The sequence below is a fragment of the Panicum virgatum genome, chromosome 3N (genome assembly GCF_016808335.1).
Source record: "Panicum virgatum strain AP13 chromosome 3N, P.virgatum_v5, whole genome shotgun sequence".
NCBI lineage: Eukaryota > Viridiplantae > Streptophyta > Magnoliopsida > Poales > Poaceae > Panicum > Panicum virgatum.
In genome coordinates, this window is record NC_053147.1 from 66,618,972 (window position 1) to 66,626,143 (window position 7,172).

Here is a 7,172-nt window from a genome sequence, read left to right on the forward strand (position 1 = left end):
CTTACAACTCTTTTATAAAGCTTCTTTTGTTCATAAACTTGCATCTAATATCATCTCTTTAGATTGTAGAAGTTCCTGGATTTCAGAAGCTTGCATGAAGCAATCAAGCACCTTTTAGTAATACTAGTGGAAATGCACGCGCCACAGGCACGTGTTTAAAGTTAGATTGTTTAAAAATAAGTGGAATGCATAGAGCTACTATAAAAAATCTCATTAATAAATAACAAAGGTTCGACCAACATATGTGAAACCCCTCCAAAAGCAAAATACTAAGATTGTATTATAATGCTAAAAAGGGGGATATTGTTGAAATTTAAGTATTCCAATCCACACCAAATTATCATTGCCGACTGCAAGGCAAATCAACCTATGTTGCATATATGATGTCCACTTTCTTTAGTAACCCATCTGGAAATTAAGAGAATGAAATACAAACCTGGAAAGGCAAAATTCTGTTTTTCACGATCATAGGCAACAATTTCGCAGCCCAAGACAAATGATTTGACCGTAGGCTTCCGGAATCTGCGTTGAGATGCTACGATAAGATGAACGGGAACCCAAAGTGCAGGAGAATAACATAGATTTGGCTAGATAGTTCTTGAGCCAGTAATCAGATTAGTTTAAAAAAGCTACATATGACAAACACAGAAGGAAATTGCTTCAGCTTTAATGAACACAATCAAAATTAACTCAATATCTCCAACATATATAGGAATTCATGACTGACTGGCAATGCCAGGTACAAAATGCCATAGGCTATAGAGGTCTGCCTCAAAATCAGAAAAGAAGAAAGGTTGACAGAGCCTACCTAAGGTGGTCTTTCATTCAAAAGATCATGAAAACAATCCCAATCAATACCCCAAAAGGTTATCATTATACCATTTGTGAAGTTAGAAATCCATTCAACTATATGCAATCGGACGAAAAAAATATAACATGACCACTGGATCGGCATGTTGCAAATATCAAGCATGGGGATTCTCTAAGACTATAACTACAATTGCATTATTTTTGTGCTTCTTCAGTTGGAAACTACAGAATTACAAATTTACAATGGTAGGCGAAAATATATGAAATGATATATATACTTAGAAATCGCATCAACAACATTTGGATGCTTTCCAGTGTTTCTATCAGCATTCTGATGGTAAATCTCTTCTGAACCATCCTCCATGCAATGTATCTAGATTCCATATTATGACATGTCAACTGAGATGAAAATGGGTCAAAATATAAGAAGGGCTAAACAGTCATGAGGCTTGATAATACCTGAGCCCTTTCACCATCATACTTGTACTCACAAGTATACTCAAGACCCTGAAACTTGTCAATAACCTCCGAGACAGATTTCGTTGCTTTTGCTAACATAGGGCCAACAGGGACACCTATGGAAAATTTGCATGTCTCTGGAAGCTTCCAAACTCCAACTTCAAGTAATGCTGGGACAATTTTATCGTAGATTGGAAGAACCGAATATACTTGTTTAATTATTTTTGCAGCCTTCAAGAATACAATAAGAATCATTAGTGAGCATTCACAATTGGCATTCATGCAAATCCTTTAGTACAATGTTAGGAGTAAACGGTGTTGACTTGTCAACATCAAATCAACAATGCTCCACTCATAAGCAACAGAAACTTGGATAAGTTGAGTTATAGGTTTAATATTATGCACAAGATTGAACTACCTGATGCCCCTATATAGGAGGATTTTTTTTTTAAAAAAGCATGGAAGTCACAAAAATTTTGTTCATGTCCATGTTCAAGGAAACAAGGTGGCAACAATATGTTACTACATTGATTTTTCTAAATAGCTACCCCCAAGCATTTACATGCTCAAAATTTGCTAAAAAATGATTTATAACAGGGAAAGTATTAAGGATGTTGAAGAAACATGTAAACGATATGATTAGTAAATAGAAAGTGGGACCCTGATATACCTGTTTGCCAACGACATTCAAAACGGTAAATTAATGGCCCTTTTTTGTGTACGTATACGTATGCATAATTTTCTATTATGAACCTATATGATCCATCGCAACAAACGGAAAAATTACGGACACAACTGCTTGAAGAGGATGCTGCTGCATGCTTTGTCTTACTCATCTATTTCCGTACAATAAATGTGCTTCAATGTCTAGATTCTAGAGGACAAAATTAGACAACATGGAAAATCTGAAGGTTCTTCACATGCACATTGGATCAAATTAAAGCTGTTCATTATGGTATAGGTTAAATAAAAACCGAGGAGCTAAAGCTAATGAGCAACAAGGCCATGCATGCGGATCGTGGGAGCGGCATGTTGCTCACCGGATCATAAGTATATATTGTTACATCTAAAAGTTATCACAACAATCACTAAAGTAGGACTACTGAAACATAAGATAGCAATGCAAATACATGAAGTTTTACACACCAAGCAATTCCAGGGGAAGAAAATTACTATGATGGAACAAGTGCAGTGTAGACTAAGCCTGCCTCCATAAGTTCACCAAGCACAAAGAATGCCTCTTCCGTAATTTGAACCTTCCAGACAATGAGAAACACTTTCAGGGACATCCAAAAAAACGTTTCAGCTGAGAAATGACACAGCCAATATATTCTAAGCCAAAAATTCGATCAACTGCCCTATCACCCTGTCAGGTCTCCTAATTGGAAGCGCCTGTAGGTGCTTGCTTCTTTCTCTTTTATTGGGCCACCATTTTCAATTGTACTTGCTTCTTGGAAAATACATGCAGAAAAGTGCCACCTTGATTTCTCGTCATGGCCAAGATTGACATTGTTCTCCGCTGAAATTTTCACTTGTCAAGGAGTAGTGGTCATGTTAGCCTTCAGAACACCCTCCTTGCCAACCAATAATAATTGTATGGAGTTATTGATTAGAAAAGAGAATGGTGCTCCTGCTCGGCGCGCACGTTCTGAAGCGCGACGATGTCGGCGCCTACCTCCCGCAGCACCTCGCCATGCTCCTCGTCCTCCGCGACGACGACCTCCTGCACTTTGATACCCTCGCGCTCGATGTCGCTGCTGTTGCTGGCTCCCCCTTCCAGGCACCACCGTCTTCCCCTTCCGGGCGCCACCGCCGTTGTTGCTGCTGGCTCCCCCGGTGGCGTTCATCCTGCCCCTCCCCGACGCGGTGATCACGACGTCCTAGAGATTTATGGACAGTTGGACACGCGCAGCTGCTTCACCGGGGACTGAAGACCCTGCGCCTTCGGGATCCAGTGCTGTGTAAATGGATGAGAACGCACCTGCTGCTGGATCCAGCATCGTCCAACCCGGCCATCGCGACGGTCGATCGGAACCATGGGCCAAGCTGGCCGGCGCCGTCCTTGGGCGCCGCTGCCGCCGCCCTGGGGTGACACGCCGCAGATCTAGGACTGTCCGCCGCGTCTCTCTGGGTGGCGACTCGATCGCCGGCGGCGCGGGCGCGGCCCCGCCCTCCGCCCTTCGCAGGCGTCCCTGCTCCGCCCCATCATCCCAACCCTCCTCCCCTCGTCTCGTCCTCGCAGCGCGGTTGGGTAAGTGTAGGTGCGGGATGTCCCTTCCAGAAGTTCCTCGCAGCGAGTCCCTTCGCCGCCTCGCCCTTCGCCCCTCTGTCGGTGCACGGCTCCCTGCAACGACCCGACCATCCGCCCCTGCACCGGCGTGCTGCACCCCGCTTAGCCGGCCGCGCGGGCGCGGCCCCGCCCTCCTCCCCTCACCGGCGTCCCTGCTCCACCCCATCATCCCACCACGCCTCCCCTCGTCCTCGCTGCGCAGATGGGGAGGTGTAGCTGAGGGATGGCGTCGCGGATCGGAGGAGAATGGAAGCTGTGGATCGCTCACCTTCCAAACTGTGATTGATTGGCTGATTTCACGGAGGGATGGGGAGGCGGTGATGGGCGGGTACGCAAGCGGGTACGCGCGACCGACGTGAGAAAAAACACCGAAGTTTGGCGGAATCATTCTCGTTCTGCTGGTTTTTTCGGTCTGCCATGGCGCTGTCAAACTTCCAACATGACATGTGGACCTCCTTGTGAGGGGTATGGGTGGATTAATCTTGGTAAGAAATGTATTCAATTGTTTCAATTTTTATAGTATAGATATATATTATAGTGTAGATTATCCTAAATTCACTCAGAGAATTGTAAATGCCATAATAAATTAACACATGAGAAGGGATAGTGAGCAATGTTGGAAGTAGCGGGCTATAGCGCCGCTATAGCGGAGCTATAGCGGTTGGAGAAGACCTCCGCCACGATATTGCTTTTATTACCGCTAACGCCGCTACGCACGCTAAAGCGCAAAATAGCGCCGCTATTTTGGATAGCGTCGCGTAGCGTTTAGCGGCGCAAAATGGCTCCTCGCCCTGCGTTCCGCGCGTCTACTACTCTACCGATGTCCGATATCAAAACTCAGTCTACCCAACGTTTCTTTGGCCCAATATTAGCCCACTGAGGCACTGATGCATATAAACAAGGCGAAACCCTACTCTTCTGTGTTTTCCCCACTCGATACATCCAAAATCCGGCGGCGGCGGCGAGTCACGACTCGCGAGTGTTCTTGCGGCGGCGGCGGCGACTTCTTCCCCTGAGTGAGGCCAAGCCGTGGACTGAGGCAGCGAGGAGCATCAAGTGGCCGGGCAACAAGCCAACAACTGCTTCACCACGGGTTGCCGCTGCGCCGGCGGCTGCTGCTGTTGTGCCTCTGCGCCGCCGGCTGCCACTACTAGAGAATCGCACATCAATGACGAAACATTTTCGTCACAAATGATTCAGAATTCGTCATAAAATATGTTTTATGACGAACTTATGACGAATTTGGGTTCGTCGTAGACGGAGCGTCACATTTGACACACGGTGACAAATCATCATTTTTCGTCACAAATGTCTAATTCTCCCATGACGATTCGTTGTTAGTCATATAACATGACTTTTTTCTTGACAAGAGCAAATCATCACTGTTTTCGTCATGAAACCAACCTGCCACGTGTTGTCGTCCATGCTGGCATATGACATGGCAAGCGATGACGTGGTAGCCACATGGCATCATCTACGCTGGCAGATGACATGGCATCGTCCACATAGGTTGATGACGTGAAGGACACGTGTCGTCATCCTACAAGACCACGTGTCCACATTTGATTGGTCCACGTGTCAACGTCTGGTTAGTCCACGTGTCTTCTTTTAATTGGTCGACGTGTCATCATTTTATTGGAAAACGTCTCCAGTTTTTATTGGTCCACGTGTCATCTATTTGTTGGTCCAAAATGTTTCTCCACGTCACTGATTTTTCTGTCACATATCACATAACCATTTCGTGACAGATTACACCACCAATTTCGTCAGTCTCACAGATCAGCAGCAAACTCCACAAATATTGCACATCATTCCACAGATCAACATGCACACATGAATATTTAACAAGTAAGAAATTCAACCAACATTCCACAACAAACTCATCATATATCCATAGGTTTAATAGAAACATCATTCAGATCAACAAACATTCACAAGTTCAAAAGTGAATGCAAGTTCACAGGCAGTAGTAGATAAGACCTGCTCAACATCCAGAAGTTGAAAAGAACTAGAGATAACACCTGCTCAACATCCAGTAGTAGACAAGTTTTGGATTGCTACCTCACTGCCAAGGGCCAACACTTGCCTAGATTGACTTGGATCAATTAAGACAAGGATAAATTACCACTGTTCAACAGCAAGATACGCCGAAGGAGCACATTGTTCTCATCCATCGCCCTCTGGGTTTGCAACAGTTTATTCTCGGTCCTCTCCAACGCTTCATCGGTTCGCTGAGATTTCTCCTTCAGTGCATTCACTTCTTCACGCAGAGCAGCTGAAGCTTGTCTTTCAGCAGCAAGCTCTTCCTGTAGTGCCCTTTCCTTCGCTGTCGCTTCAGTTGTTGATGTCGTTGGCTGGATACCAATGTTCTTCAAGAATGAGGAGGTGTTGCTGCTGTTCTGGCTGAGTACCTTAGACACAACTTCTGCACTGGATAGTGGAGCCTCACCTTCAGCAGGAGCCTGAGCCTTCAAAGCCTCCATTTTAGACTGGCAAAATGCGTCATTAAACATTAGGTGGTGAAATAATTAGCTGATTGTGAGAACAAATTAAAGAGAACAGAACAAAACATTTAAAAGGTAATCATGAGAATTGTCATGAATATTTTAACATGTAAGAAATTCATGATACTTAACAAGTAATCATAAGACCAAAATAGGATCCAAGTTGAGGTTTCACATAACTGTCTTGTTCATCAGTCAAAACATATTATGAGAGTAAATTCAGGTAAGAGAGGTGTTGTTCAGTTAAGGAAAGCTTAACAAGGCTACCGACTAATGGGGATCCACTCACATAAAGATCTCACTGATCACATTGGGAAACACTGCGAGATGTGATGCTTACAACTCCTAGAGAAATTAATACAGAAAATACGAAACATATGACTAGACAACCCAAGAGAAAACTAGGGATAAGAAAGTACAGTAACAGATAATGCAGAGAGGGAAGTTACACAATGCAATGTGCCATTGGCTCATTACCTATGTTTTTTTCGCAATCAGCAACAAGCTCACTTTGAACATTGCAATCAGAAATTGGCTTCTACAGGTTTTTGCTAATAGTGATCCAATAAAAATTAAACTCTAATGAATATTATTAACATTAATTCCACATCATATGATTCAGGCAACCCACATGAAGGGAATGCCGCAGACAACAACTTCAATAATGCAGTAAATGCTGTATTGCCAATCCGATACAGATTTGATATAAAGCAACCTCACAAGAAAGGAGAATTTGGAATGTTGTGATCCCTGGGAGAGTGACCGCTTGGCATCTTCAAGAACTTTAGTGAACCTTGGTTGCCCTCCATCTTCCTCTGCTGCTGTGTACAAATCTGCTAGCATCTCTGGTACCCCCGTTGTCATCATCTCGGTCATCCTCACCCAAATGTATCCCTTCATCGTGACCAGATTCATCATGCACCTGCTCCTCTAAGATTTCAATCAATCCACCATGATCTACTTGTACAGGCTCCCCATGATGAATCCACCGAGTGTAAGCTGGTGACATTCCAAAGATGTGTATATGGTCATTCACCTCTTGCTGAGGCCTTGAATGTTGATTAAGACATTTGCGGCATGGGCACAATATCTCACAGTCTCCAGGGTAT

The 7,172-nt window shown here is 44.2% G+C and overlaps 1 long non-coding RNA gene across 3 annotated transcripts; it reads right to left on the reverse strand.

Annotated features, from left to right (window-relative positions):
- LOC120663864 lies at window positions 1–3,120 on the reverse strand. 3 transcript variants are annotated; one of them, XR_005670642.1, is made up of 4 exons: window positions 2,945–3,120; window positions 2,443–2,788; window positions 1,270–1,500; window positions 1–522 (listed from the first exon to the last, which is right to left on the reverse strand). It is a non-coding gene; the product is annotated as an uncharacterized LOC120663864 (long non-coding RNA). The 3 variants fall into 3 exon arrangements; XR_005670640.1 differs by having other exon boundaries at window positions 2,443–3,098; XR_005670641.1 differs by lacking the exon at window positions 1–522 and adding an exon at window positions 854–1,183 and having other exon boundaries at window positions 2,443–3,099.
- Window positions 3,121–7,172: the final 4,052 nt, after the last annotated feature.